Source organism: Marmota flaviventris, chromosome 8 (genome assembly GCF_047511675.1).
Source record: "Marmota flaviventris isolate mMarFla1 chromosome 8, mMarFla1.hap1, whole genome shotgun sequence".
Classification (NCBI taxonomy): domain Eukaryota; kingdom Metazoa; phylum Chordata; class Mammalia; order Rodentia; family Sciuridae; genus Marmota; species Marmota flaviventris.
This window is the reverse complement of record NC_092505.1, coordinates 38,768,228-38,783,696: the sequence shown is the minus strand read 5'-3', so window position 1 is coordinate 38,783,696 and position 15,469 is coordinate 38,768,228. Positions and strand designations below refer to the sequence as shown.

The following is a 15,469-nucleotide window of genomic DNA, read 5'->3' as shown; positions in this document are numbered from 1 at the left end:
TTTGTTATCTTTTTATTGCTCCTTCTTTATGGTAATCATCTGCTCCCTATTTCCTGCCTCTCCTTTCTTCACTTTTTAAATATTTGAAACTTTCTTTGCCTTCCTGCCCAATACCTCTTTCAATATCTCTTACTACCCTATTCATATTGCTGCGATTATTAATGCAGTGGACAACATTAGACATCTACTCTTCAATGCCAAATCTAGTTCATAGTTTTATTTATTTATTTTTCTGTCTTATATAAGGTGCTGAACCCATCATCCCCATGTAGGTGGCAATTAGTGTTACAGAGGTTAAAGTAGACACTGGACATGTATCTTAAGGCTAGGTACATGTATTGCTATTTCTGGCTCCCTCCTTCCTCTGAAGGGACTGGAAATTGATTAGAACACTTCAAATTCACAGAGTAGAGATCCTGCTGCTGAGCAATTTTCACAACTTATCCAAGTAACAGCAAATCAAACCCCACATGTGATCAATCCCTACAATAACCTCAACAATACTTTAACACATAGAATCAGGGAGTGGGGAAAAAAAAACTCAAACCAACAACAAATCTTCAGGGAAAAACAACTAGAGAAGAACCTCAGAACCCACTTCTGGACATCTATTCAAACATCAAAAACAGAGAAGTTTCTAGAACAATCTAGATAGACAACATACAAAATAATAATTGCATACAGGAAGAAGGGAAATCCATCTCAACTGATGTGAGAGTCCACGACCTCTGAAAACATGAGGAAAGGGGCAAGCAAATCTCTCCCCAAACTCAAAATCCCTCAGCAAAATGTCCCACAGATATGGAAGTAGATGAAATTCCAGAGAAAGGCTATAAAAGATAACTATCACAATGTTAAATTAGAGGCTGAATTTGTGGCTCAGTGGTGGAGCGCTTGCCTGGCACATGTGAGACACTGGTTTTGATCCTCAGTACACATATAAAATAAATAAATAAAATAAAGGTGTTGTGTCCAACTACAACTAAAAAATTATTTGAAAACTGTCAAATTAACTAAGAGAATATGAAAGGAACAGATTAAGAGAACAAATACAGGAAATGAGAGAAAATTTAAATATAAAATAGATATAATAAAAAAAATGAATCAGACCTCCTGGAAATGAAAGAAACACCAGGTTAAGCTAAAAATTCACTTAAAAACATCACTAATAGATTAGGTCATAGAAAATAGAACTTCGGGTCCTGAAGATTGAACTTCATATCTTGAAGCCACAGCATATAAACTTGTTAGTCAGTATCCAATAAAGGGAAGAAAATAAAAGGCCCTAATCATAATATACAAGAATTTTGGCACAACATCAAGAGAACAAACTTGAGAGTCAATGGGATAGAAGAGAACGTAGAGATATAGGCTAAAGGCTTTAAGAGTATTTCCAATGAGATAGTCTGAAACTGTCCATATTAGAAATGAGATAGACATCCACATACAGAGGCATACAGGATCCCCAAAAGACAAAATCAGAACAGAACCTCTCCAAGGCACATCATCAAGGAAAATCCAAACAAAGAAAACAAGACTATTAAAACCTGTGAGAAAAATGTCAGGTCGCAATCAGATTCAAATCAATAAGGCTGACTTCTGAGCCCAGACCTTACAATCAAGGAGAAATTGCAATGAGATATCCCAAGCTCTAAAAGAAAAAAAAAAAAAAAACCTGCCAGCCAAGATTGCTATATTCAGCAAAGCTATCTTTCAAAATTAATTGAAATGAGAGCTTTCAATGACAAGGACAAACTAAAAGAATTCATGACAAATAAGCCATCAGTACAAAGAATACTCAAAGATGCATTGCATACTAAGAAACTCCAAAACAACCTTAAAACTCTCAAATATATGAAGATCACTGGAAAGAGCAATGAATTAAATGAAAATTAAAACAGGATTAAATATAGCAAACAAACCAAAATAGTAGGAAGCAACAAACATATTCATAATAATATTAAATGTAAATGGTCTTAATGCTCCAATTAAAAGACACAGATTAATAGAATGGGTTATAAAAACAATATTCAACTATATAGTGTGTGTAAGAGAATCATCTCATAGGCAAAGACATCAATAGGTTGAAAGTAAAATGATGGAAAGAAAAAAATATTTCATGCAGATGAAGTTCCAAAACAAACAGGAATAGCTAGTCTCATACCTGGCAAAGCAGAATTCAAGCAAAAAATAATCAGAAGGCCTCTAAAGACAGGTGAAAGGAACAATCCAAAAAGACAGAGCAATAGTGAATATATATGCCCCAACTATCAGTGGACCTACTAATATTAAAAAAAATACTTCTTAATATTAACTTCCAAATACCCCAATACAATAATACTAGGTGATTTCAACACACTCTTCTGAGCAATAGAGAAGTCATCCAAACATAAAATATATAAACACATTTCTATTCTAAATAATATTGTGAATCACATGAGTTTTATAGACATCTGCATAATATTTCACCCCAAAACAGCTGAATTTACTTTCTTCTTAGTAGCTCATGGAATCTTCTCCAAATTAGACCTTATTCTATGTCGTAATGTAAATCTTAGCAAGTACAAAAAAATTGAATAGAACCCTATGTACTCTATCAGAATATAATGAAATGAATGAAAATTAACAGCAAGAAAAATAATATAAATCATATGAATACATAGAGATTGAACAATATTCTTTTAAATGAAGAGTGGACCATATAAGAAATAAGAGAAGAAATAAAGAAATTCTTAGAAACAAATGAGAACAAATATATAGCATATCAAAACATATGAGACAGTAATGAAAGCAGTTATCAGAGGAAATTTTATAGCACCAAGTACCAATATTTAAAAGAGAGAGAGATCCCAAGTAAGTACGTTTATAATCCACTTCAATTCCTTATAAAAGGAAAAACAAACTAATTCCAAGATCAATAGAAGATAGAATGCAATTAAGTCAGAATTAATGAAAAAAATAATAATAATAGGATCAATGAAATAAAATATTGATTATTCAAAAAGATAAATAATATTGAAAAACTATTAGCCAAACTAACTAAAATGGGAAGGAAAGACCCAAAAAATATAATTAGAGATGAAAAAGGATATATCACCACAGACACTTCTGAAATCTAGAGTATCATTCGAAACTATTTTAAAATTTTATACTTCAACAAACTAGAAAATTTAGAAGACATTAAAAAATTTCTAGATATATATGTCATTCCCAAATTGAGCCAGGAAAATAAAGAATACCAAAACTGATCAAAAACAAGGAATAGAATTCCTTGGATTATATCCATGGTCAGTTGGCTCTAAGGCAGAACTATCTTGGCTGCAGGGTATAGCATAGAAAAGGTGCTCACTTAGTGGCAGTAAGAGGTGAATGGGGTGGTGTGGGGGTGCCAGCAAGGATAAACCATTCCAGGTCACTCCACCAATTAATTAGTTCCTCTAACAACTAGTCCCAATTTCCAGTTGTTAATTCATCCACCCATTAATCAATGGATTAATCCATTGCTAAGACCAGAGTCCGAGTCCATATGATCCAATCTTTCTTTGCCTAAAATCTTTAACTCTGAACCTTATTTCACTGGAGACTATGCTTTCAGCAAACAAAAGATTTTTTTTTTTTCTTGGCGGGGGAGAGGGAGATCTCCAGATTCAAACCATGACAGAAGGAAATATGAAGTGGCTTCATACCGATTGATGCCAACTACACGACATTCTGGAAAAGGCAAGACCATGAGATAAAAAGATTAGTGATTGAGTGTTTTCTAGGAATAAGGAGGGATGGATAGGCAGAGAACAGAATATTTTTTAGGATAGTGAAATACTCCATATGATAATATAATGGTGAATGCATTTCATCATACACTTGTCTAGTCCCATGGAATGTGAACAATGAATACTGAACCCTACTGCAAACTATAGACTTTGGATAATAACTGATATGCCAATATGGTTTCATAATTTGTAACAAATATATCACTGTCCTGGGGCATTTTGATAATGCGGGAGGCTGTGCACGTGTGAGGGAAGGTGGCATATGGAAAATATCTGTGTCTTCCTTCCAATTTTTCTATAAAATTAAAACTCCCTTTAAAATCTCATTTAGAATATTTTTGGAGAATTAAGATGAGTACTACTCTTACCCTAAGTAAATTAAAGATTAGAATGTAAAACTTCCTGTAGAGTTTAATTCACAATATATTTATTTATTTATAATAGATCATTTAGATGACAGCTAAAATGGCCTTGTCATTTAGTACATAAATTATATTGGGTCCTTTAAATACTAAATCTAATTCCCTACATGATTCATTTGGTTTTCAATGGAATTATATTCTTTTAGCTGTTTCTCTTATTAAAGTTTTGTCAAAAAGTAATAATACTTCCCTATTTCCTTTTAATGTTTTCTCTTTTAATAGTATTTTAGTAATCACATTTATCCCCTTTTTTATGATATTGATTTTTTAATAAAAAAGTTGTTAGGTGTTTATCCACTCTATGAATCTTTTCAATGCATCAGTGTTTGTCATTTTCTATTTCATTGGCTTATACTCTTATTTTATTGCTTCTCTTCTACTAATCACTTTTTTTCCTTTTTTTTAGTACTAAGGATTGACCCCAGGGGTGCTCTTTCACTGAACTAGATCCACAGCCTATTTATTTATATATTTATTTTAATTTTAAGGCAGGTCTCACCAAGTTGCCCAGGCTGGCCTTGAACTTGCAATCTTCCTGTCTCAGCCTCCTGAGTCTTTGGGTCAATAAGTGTGCACCAAGGTGCCGACTTCTCTGTCTTTAATTTTCTCTTTTTAAGTAGTGTCTTGCATGACTGATGAACTCTGAGATGCTGGGGAGGCTGCTGTTGCAGCTCAGAGTGGCACTGAGCCCTACTACATCTGTGGCTGGCCCATCCTGGACCCCTGGCCATTGCAAGACTGGTACCAGGTGGACAAATTGTAGATGTTTGTGCAATGAGGCATGCTTTCAGTGCCAGCTTGGGGCACATGTGGTTCGGTGGCACTGGCGGGTTGATGGGTGCTCACGAGTCAGTTACCTACTTCAGGTGTTTCTTCCACCTGTGTAAGTGAGCAGACCTGTAGGATGTAGAATAGAACATGGCACCTCTGATCATAAGGAGAAGATGTTTTGTGGCCAAAACATCACAAAGGCTTCACAAACTGGTCAACTCCTGTGTCTTGGAACTGGAACTCCAAGGACATGCTGTCCATGGTGATTTAGTAGCAGTTGTCTGAGGAAAGAACCATGCCCTGTCCTCTACCACTCACTTAGAATGGTTCTACCCACTCTACCTATGTGACTTCAAAACTTAGCATGTTGTCAGTGCCAAAGCAATGACAGAGCTACACCATTTTGTTAACAGCCAATAACCTGATTTGGTCTGGTCTGATGAGGATTGAAAATGTGATACTTCCTGGAACTCCACAGATTTTCTTTCTTGGTTCTACCATGATAGCCCCATCAAAGTTGAGGTGGTAGTAAATGACTGATGGGGTAAGAATTGTTTCTGTCATCATGAAGGGTACTGTAATCATCAAGGTAAATTCAAGCCAGAGAGCTTGCCATGTCACTAGTGAGAGATGTGCAACAACTTCCACAAGAGGTCCCTGGCCTATGGCTGTGACAGGTGATATCTGACATTACAAGTGAGTCTGGAATCATTTTAGAGCTGGTTTAGACAATGAGTTTCAGAGGCCACTATGTTCTCAACATTGGATCAACTAAAGATGAACTGATGCTTCCCATCTTCCAAGAAAGGTTTCTTTCTTACTGTTGTATGTGTCAGTGTCAGTGGAAAGGTTATCCATGTGTACAAACCACAGAGGGTTCAATTTGAAGAGAACACATCTGTATAGTATACTTCAAAAAGAATAGCTATTTATGCCATTTTTCTGCATTTGCCCCTAAATAAGAGTCTTAAACCTTGAATAGCCTGTAACTAATTCAAATATAATTAATTCAAAGATAATGTTGCTAAAAATTCAAGGAAATCTAAAATTGAAAAACTTGAATGAAGGTCTCCTCATCCCTCTACCTGCCACACCAACCCCTCTGTTGCCATCTTCTGCTCTCCTGGGGAGTGGCTTTAAAGAGAAGCCAAGTCACCTGCTGCCTATGGAAGGAGGTGGGTAGTTTGGCAAACTCAATCTTATGCTCTTTATTTAGCATCATTTTTCACTGATGAACTATAAAGTTGACAGGAGTGAAGTAAACACTGGAGTTTAAGAGTAGAAGAACACTGCCTGGTGTGCACTGCTTTGATTTTCCTCTTACAGTGCCATCATTATGATGAAGTAACTTCACTTCCCCATTCAGAGATGGTTTTTCCAACACATTTTAATCAAAGGGTCTAAGTACATTACACTGATAATTAATGGATCAAAAATTTGAGAACCATTGCTAGAGTCTGTCTCTCTCTCTCTCTGGCCAACAAAAGAAGGGAACAGATAGTTAAATTGAGTTTAGCCATTCTTATACTTAGGGGTTATCTACAATGGAATCCTCCTTCCATCCTCTTTTTGGTAACCTACTACTTTCCCAATGACTTTAAAGAGAAAGCCAAGTCACCTGCTACCTATGGAAGGAGGTGGATAAGATTGGCAAACTCAATCTTATGCTCTTTATTTAGCATCAGTTTTCACCAAACTGTGCCCCTCAAAGGACAGGAGAACCTAGAAGGGAAGGAAAGACTTGCCAGACAATTAAGCATCCACTCTTTGAAAGTTTCCAAAGCAAATCAAGAGTTCTGAAACTAAGTATATTTACAATGATACTGTTAAGATTAAAAATGTGATTCTTCCCTGTGTTTTAAACATGATCACATAAATCCATGTCAAAAACAGGATCTTGTGAATTGAAATTAATAATATTGCTTTCTTTATAAATAATTAAAGTATAAGTTTCCCACTATGCACTACTTTAGCTAAATTCCACCAATTTTAATATGCTGTTTTATTGCCATTCAATTTGATACAAATTCATTAGATAGCCACTAATTTCCATCATATGAGTTTTTAACCTATTGATAATTTAGAAGTGTTCCATTTAATTTCCTAATATATGTTTGTTCTCAATGTATATTTAATTCAATAAAAAACAATGAAAGTATTTAGTAAGATTTTAATTGTAAAATAAATTGACATTTATTTTAATTAATTTTAATTACAGTTAATATTTTAATTAACTGTATTTTCTGTCTTGTATTTGTTTATATAATTGGTTTAAAATCTATCATCTTACAACTTGTTATATATTTCTTATGTGCACTTCAAAGAATATGTTTTTGCAAGAGATGGGTTTGGCATTCTATAATAACCAACTAGGTCAAGTGCATACATGGTAGATGTGGTTATGGGCTAACTAGTTGCCCTTTCATGGAAGAAATGAATACATGGTCGCATTTAATGGAGAGCATTCAGATAGTAGTTCCTTCAGATTTGTCCTTAGCTTCAGAGAGTCACCTCAGCCAAGGTTACACCTTTCCCAGGGAAGCTGACATTTGTAACTTGGAGAGATGCACTAACAAAGCACTGCTGGCTCAGCTTGATGTGAGCAACTCTGACAGGAGATGTTTTCTCCAGAGCTGGGCACAGGGTTTGACTGAGAACTTGTTAAGACCTGCATCACAGTTTGACTTCTATTCTTACCCAATTTTATTTCCTTCTTCCTTTTCAGAGATGTTGATTTCAAATACTATCTTGCAGCTCAAACTCTCACTAAGGGTTTACTTTGGAAGAATGTTGTGAGTTCTTTCTAATTTGGGGCTAAAATTTTTATTTGCTACTGGTATCTTTTCTTGAAATAGTGTCTTTTTTTCCTAATAAACAGTGTAATTACTGGATGATCACCTTGATATTGTATAGGCATGTTTTTATTCATTTGGAGTGTCAGTCTGTACAAATTCCACTTTTTCCTCCATCTATTTAAATTTTTGAGTTCCAAATACAGATCTCTTTAGGTCTTGACTTCAGACTTGCAAAGGTAGGTTTAGGTGATGTCTTACCCCATAGTGGGGTTCTTACTCATAAGTTGGCAACTTTTTGTCTCTCACTCCATTGCCAGAGGCCTTAATGAGATGTTAATGATGGTCTCTCCACACAGGCTGGACTAGATCCCCAATACCTGCCAGTTAGACTTACCTCTCGGAATAATTCCACTGTTAACCCAGAAGCAACTGATTGCTGGTCAGTCTTGCACATGTCCTTCAAGCTGGCATGAGGAATCCTCATAGTGCCTCCTGCATAATTACTTTCTGTGTGGACCACCCCACATATGCCAGTTATATCAGCTGACCCTATTTTGATCTCACCTTAGCAAGACAAATCTCCCCTTCTTGTATCCAGTTCCATACATTTTAAAATGAGATTTGACCAGCATAGACATGAAGCGTCTTTGTGAATTTTTATTCTGAGACATATCAGAGACATACATCACTTTTGAGTACTTATATAGTATCTAGCACAGAGAAAGCACTCAAAAACTATTTTCTGAGTAGTAAAAGCACTTGATTTACATAGTTTGCCCTGTGTTGTGCTTGTTTTTGTAAGATACTTTTGTCCAGTATATATGTCTCCATGATACCCAGGACTGAAAATATGGATAAGCTTTAATCTTAACTACATCTCACCTCTCATGACCATTCTCTCTTCTCTTTTCCACACTCAGTCACAAATGAAACCTAGGCAATTTTACTTGGATTTTCCAAAGATAAGACAACATTTTTGTACATGTTATAGAATTTTCTGAATGTTAGGAAGGAGAGTGGATTGAACATCTCAGAAAATGCAAATATTGTATATTATGTATTAGATAGTCTTTGATTTAGCACATTTTTGGCTATTGTGTCACTGAAAATTTCTGCCTGGTCATTTTTCTCTCTAGTGTTCAGTCTCCTTACATTTGACCTTTGTACCCCCTGACTTTTCCTTCTTTCCAAGTTTCACTTTACTATGTTTTCTTATGTATAGAAGTTCAGCTACTGTTTTTCTTTTGTTGTTTGCTTTCTCAGTACATTCTCAGGATCTCATTTTCCACATCAAAGAGCTTAATTTCTTAAACAATATTCCCTCCCTAGGAATTTTGTTGCTCATTTTATCATCATTATATCTATAAATACATTTAAAAATTCAAAAATATGAATATTCAAGTATATTATTTAAGTATCAATTCAAGTCATTTATTAATTTGACAATTATTTTTTTAAAGTTTTCTATATTTCATGTTCTGGGATTACAAAGACTGAAAACGCATAACTCATTCTCTCCATGAACTCGCTGTTCAATATGGAAGTCAAATCAACAGAAAACAATGTATTTTTTTCTAAGACTACCATGTATTATGTTTGCTATGGGAGCACAGAACAGATAGTAGCTTGGACAAAAGTAGAATTGTGATTTGATCTTGTAAGGTTAAAAATAATTTGAGCTCAAATGTCTCTCTATTCTTTTCTCAATCCTCTCACATATAGCTATAGTATCTGCTATCATCCCTCTCTGTATTTTTCTTTCTTATTTTTAGTGCAATATGTTTGTGTCTCTGTCACTACAGAGTATGCTCTAGATAATTGACTGAGAATTTGCTCACTCTCTGGCACAGAGTAAGTGCCCAATTATTATACTTTGAATAAATAAATGTAAATGGAAAGGGATTACAATTTATGTGTCTTCCTGCTTAAAATTCAGACTTAACTGGATATTTGTTTATGCTAAATGATTAATGTCTTCAAACTATAAAGTCTTTCCCTAGTTTCCTAAGTGTTTATTATTAACTTTCTTGAGAATCAAAAACATTTTCTTTGCTTTTATTAATATGTGCATCTTAACATTATGGTCTTAAATTTTATGCATTCTTGTAAAAAGATATGCATGCTTTTGTTTTCAATGTTTCATGTATTTGATTTTATAAAAATGATTCAGTCTGAAAATTATTGTGCACTCTTTTTCAATAAAGGCAGTGTGGTTACATCTCTGAAGACACTACTCATTGATATAATCAGGAAATAGATTATATGTTCCCTGATTGATTTAATATTTGTCATTGCAACAGCAGGGGAAAAAAGTAATTTGGGGTGTGCTAAGAAGAAGTGTCAAAGCACCTCAGGCTGAGCAGACAGTCCAAGATAACACACTTGCCTGATGTTAAAGACAATCTGTTTCTGCTGTCTCCCCATTTTGATTAGAGCTCATGTACCCCTAAGTTTCTACTTGAGTTACTTCAAATCCGAAAACCTCACATTTCAACAAGTAAATAAGGTGACAGGAAAGCTTTTAATTTTGAAAATCATGATAATGAAGGCTCACCGTCTGCTTCTGTAACAAATTTAATGTTTAATTGTTCAAAATCTGTTTAGAAGACTGCATAACTTGAAAGATTTATAATGGCATATACAATTGTCAGCAGGAAGAAACACCAGGACTCATTAGTTAGTTCCCCAAATTCTAGGCAGGACTGGATCCAAGCCTACCCCAACATATGGATAGCCTTAGGAAAGACGGCTCCACAGATCATTTCCATACCTAGTTTAGTGCCTTAAAATGTTGTTGTTAAAGAAGCTTCTACAGGAAGTCACAAAAACTGACTTCAATTTTTATCACAGCTATTTGTTCCATGATGTTATGATTACAGAACTTACTTGTGTTTGTATTTTTATCTCTGTGATGACAGTGGCAGAATAAAGCTTGTGAAAAGTTCCCTTGAGGAAAGCTGAGCTTGGAAAACTGGCATTACTTTGGGTCTTTGTGAAAAAGAACTCTGAAAAAATATAAACTATAAATAGTAGATCACTTAAATAGGATACAGTAATAATTCACTGATTTAATTTTTTAATAATCCTTATTAATATTGATAATCAAAGTTTTTAAAATTTTTTATGCTATTATGGATTCTAAGTTTGAAAAGTAATAGAAAAGAATATTTCTATTCTCTTTATTAGGGAATTCATTATTCATCTGGACATCTAGAAGAAGGTACAATACCTTGCAATTTTTAGGAGAAAGAAAGCAACAAATACAAATTATTATTGGTGTTTAACTTTTCCAGAAATAGCAAATAAAATTTTTCTTCAAGAAAAATGAATTGACCCTTTGTAATTATTGTTAAGAATTAGAACACTAGAACCCTTATTGTTAACTTGGTGCTTTGAAAATTTAGCTGTGTGTTTTGTTCACAGAATTGGGTAAAATGCTTGTAGCAGACTGTATCGCTAAGTACCATCTTCCGTTTGAGTCAAAAACCTCTGGGATGGGATTTGAGAACCTACATTTGTCATACACGTGGCAGGTTGTACCATTGTAGTTGGTTCAGGAACCACAATTAGAAAATGTCATAAGTGGATAGTATGAGAAAGAAAGAAATGTTAGTCTTTTGCAGTTAACACAGAAAGTATATAAAAGACAAGGAATGCATTTATGGAACTCAGTCATCACCCGAAGATCCCTCATGCTGCTTTGCCCTTCTGTGATATCTCATCCCTGACATTTCTATCTACTAATTGTGCTTCCTGACATTTACACTTTGGTTAAATCTATCAAACTGCCCCTTAAGCTCATTTTCCCCCTCCTCAAAACATGGAAGCTTATTTCTACTTTCTCTCCAGCTTTATTAAGGTATAATTGAAAAATTTTAAAAATGGTATATATTCAAGGTGTACAATGTGATATTTGACATATGTATACATTCTGAAATGATTTCCAACAAGCTAATTAACATATCCATCTCCTTACATAGTTACCTTGTGTATGTATGTGTGTGTGTGTGTGTGAGTGTGCGTGCGGGCGTGCACATGGGTGCAGCTGATCTCTAGAGCTTATTTATCTTTCTTAACTGAAATATTATATGTATTGACTAGTAACTGACCATTTCCCCCTCCCTCTTGTCTCTATAATAAATAATGTATTACATACTTAAATATTAAAGGTGGATCTCGTACTAAGTGTAATTATCATAATAAAATGAAATTTAACAAAAAAGAAAAATTGAAGCTAGGAAAGCTTGTCCCTTCAGAAGGACATAAAGCTTTTTGTATGATGCCCATTCTAGTGCTTCCCATTCTGAATCCAGATTTGCTTTAGTGTGTGGTTCAGTAGCAAATGTGATACAAACAAGGATTTGAAAAATGCTTATACCCTGCTGCTATTGGAATTTAATGACCAACATGTATAATACCCAAGACAACAACTGTGGAGTGAGAGATCTGTGACCTAATCATCCTTACTCCACAGGGTAGCTTGCAAATGACACACATGGGAAGAAGGCCATTTTAGGACACCCAGCCGCAAGGATATCCATGAACAAAGCTGCTTTGTATATTTAGGGTGAATTTAGTACTATGACACTAGATTATTCATATATAGATTTAAATAATTAAGATATTAAATATTCAACATTGCATGAGGCAAATTATTGATGTATTTTCAAAAAATAAGGAAACTGGTTTTCTTTTGGCTTCTGTTTGTTAAGTGTTTTGAAAACCTGCTGCGATTATATTTTTAATTCAATAATTTATACATTTAAATTAAATAATTGTTCATTCTGTGGCAAAATTCCTAAATCTCCAACCACGGAATATGAATATAAATATAAATATTTTATATCTATATATAAGTTTATACATAAATATTAAACAAATGGTATATATGACGAAAATGTCTACTAAGGCCTATTTCCTTAAATAACTACATAGAAAGTTTATGTATACTTCATGAAATGAGTACATTAATAAAGTTTGTTAAATTTGTTAAAGGATGTAATTACTACAATAATTCAAGATAGGATATTTTCTGTACCACATAAATATTTTGAAACATGCATATATATAATCAAAACTCTCAAAATTGTCCTTATAGTTAATACTATATCATTGCAAACACCTAAATTTAGTAGTAAAAATAATGTAATCCCATTGAATTCATCCCTCAACACCTAAATTATTTTGCTGTTGTAAATTAAGCACACTAGGCATTTAGTTTGTTGAAGCAAGTAAATGTGGGTATTTGTCATGTCTAATGTTTAAACAGGGAATACTTAGGTGCTCAGAGAATTCAGTTAATTATAAGAAAATACATTTTTGCATAAATATTTGTGCATGTGTATGTGCATGTGTATGCAGTAACATAGCAGATATTATTCATAATAAATAGTTGAGAATATTTATTTTGTTTATATACATATCAATTTTAGTGTACAGATCTTATACATGAAGCCATAATTATTTGAGATGGCCTCTTTTTAATATGGCTGAAAAACTTAGCAGTCCATAATCATTTCCTGCAATGACTAGAGCTTGTCTAGTTCCCAACAACAAATCCATGTCCTTTTATGTTACACTCCTACCCCAAATCCCATGGAAATTTTGTAAGTGTATAGATAGTAATACATGTGTAAAAAAGTATAGAACTATTACTTCTATATATCAAGGAAAAGTATTAGAATAAGTTTTCTTTTTAAAATACATCAAGCTCCTCTTTGACACCATAAAATTTTAATTCACACTGGGACATGTGGACACCTGTTTATTTACAAAGCCTTCAGTCATGGAGACACAGATTCAGAGAGTTGAGACAAGAATAAAATAAACTGGATGGCCTCCTTTTAAGTCCAACTGTGACTTTCATCTTTGTCACAAAATAAGCACAACATTTGGCAAGACTGGAGACTTCCATTTTGGGCAGGTCCAAGTTGGCATAGAACCACCTTGAAAGGCTCCCAGATCAGCAAGAACTCCAAGCTCTGAAAGTCTCCTTTTGCTAAATTTAACTTTTCCTGTGTAAAATGAATGAGTTGTTCCTGAGAAGAAATAGTCTCAGGATCAAGGAGAGAAGGGATCAGACTCTATCAGCTCATCAGATACCATAGGTTGAGGTTGCTTTACAGCAGCCTGTAAAAGAAAAAAATATACAAATTAAGATATTCCTGAAAATTTGGAAAGATAAACAAATTACTCTGCTTTATTTTCTTTCTAGACCATTTCCATTTTCCTTGGAGGCAATTGAGTCCAACCATATATATAGGAGAGTCTGATAATGATGTCCTACATGTTAGCAATTCTGGCTTTGAAGGCTATTTCAATGCTAGGTTTTATGATTAGAAGGGATTCCAACTTTTCTTCTGCTGAAATTAAATAAATTCCTAAAAGAGAATGCAAAGAAATACACATAATTTAAAAAAAAAAAAAGTTGGGGCTGGGGATGTGGCTCAAGCGGTAGCGCGCTCGCCTGGCATGCGTGCGGCCCGGGTTCGATCCTCAGCACCACGTACAAACAAAGATGTTGTGTCCGCCGAAAAACTAAAAATAAATGAATAAATTCTCTCTCTCTCTCTCTCTCTCTCTCTCTCTCTCTCTCTCTCTAAAAAAAAAATTAAAAAAAAGTAGTTGAAGTGTTGGCAAGCTGTGGCACTAACAGGCTGAGTCATGAACACAGCTTGAACTTTGAAGTCAAGGATGTTTTATCTTTATTTAGGTTCACGACTTGCACAGAGGGCTCTCTCTTTTCCCACGTCACACAGAACATGTTGGCAAAACCTTGATGAGATGCTGAAGCATAAGTGTGGTTATTTTAAGAATTGTCTTGGCTCATTGTAGAGTGAACCAAGCTGTCAAACAGTAAAGGAAAGTTACTTAAACTAAAGAGTGTCTTAGTAAATTAAATATTGATGAAAAAGAGCCCTTAATCTCCTTCTGCCTCTGGACAGGCATTCACTTAATTTCAGCTTTATTTACTTAAATTCTCAGTCTCCTTTTCTTTATTAGATAACAGGAACAGGAAAGCTTATTATTCTGCCAGAGATAGAATTCTGTAGCACATGATGTAAATAGTTCCCTTTTCCTGGACAAGCTCTATTCATTATATGCTCATTGCTTCAATATTTTTAATCAGTCTGTATTGATGGAACGTTTTCCAAGCTTCATTCCTGTATCAGTGCAACATAAACCACTATTTTGCTAAGTGGAATTGCTGTAACATTCTTTAGTGAAAGTCTTGTGTGCTTTAGGAGCTATGATTTTCCTCTTGTTCATTTCACTTTTCAGAATGCACTAGTCAGAGAACCATGGGAAGCATCTGTTCTGAGCTGCTCATTTTACAGCTGAGGGAATTAAACCCCCAAATGTAAAGAAATTTTATACAAACTCGTGCGGCTAATCTTTATAAGACTTCAAATCAGAAATTCTGGTTACTGGCTTCTGGTGCATTTTTTGTGATGAATGTGTTCCCTGGAAGCTCCCACCACTTTCGTTGTTTTGTTCACATCAAATACTTAAGGTTTCACCTGTTTGTCATCCCTGGCCATCAATGAAATCCTCTGCTAAAGAAAGTATTTAGGAATGATAAATACCAAACATTACTATCTTTGGGTCTATGGACTCTTAGAAACCTTATTGTTATACTCTTAATATTTTTCACTTGAAAGTATTACTCGGAAACGAAAGAAAGGAAGGAAGGAAGGAAGGAAGGAAGGAA

The 15,469-nt window shown here is 34.4% G+C and overlaps 1 pseudogene; it reads left to right on the top strand.

The window, feature by feature from the left end:
- The first annotated feature begins 3,692 nt into the window (after positions 1-3,692).
- Positions 3,693-6,146, top strand: LOC114087812 (tissue alpha-L-fucosidase-like; annotated as a pseudogene).
- The last annotated feature ends 9,323 nt before the right edge of the window (positions 6,147-15,469 follow it).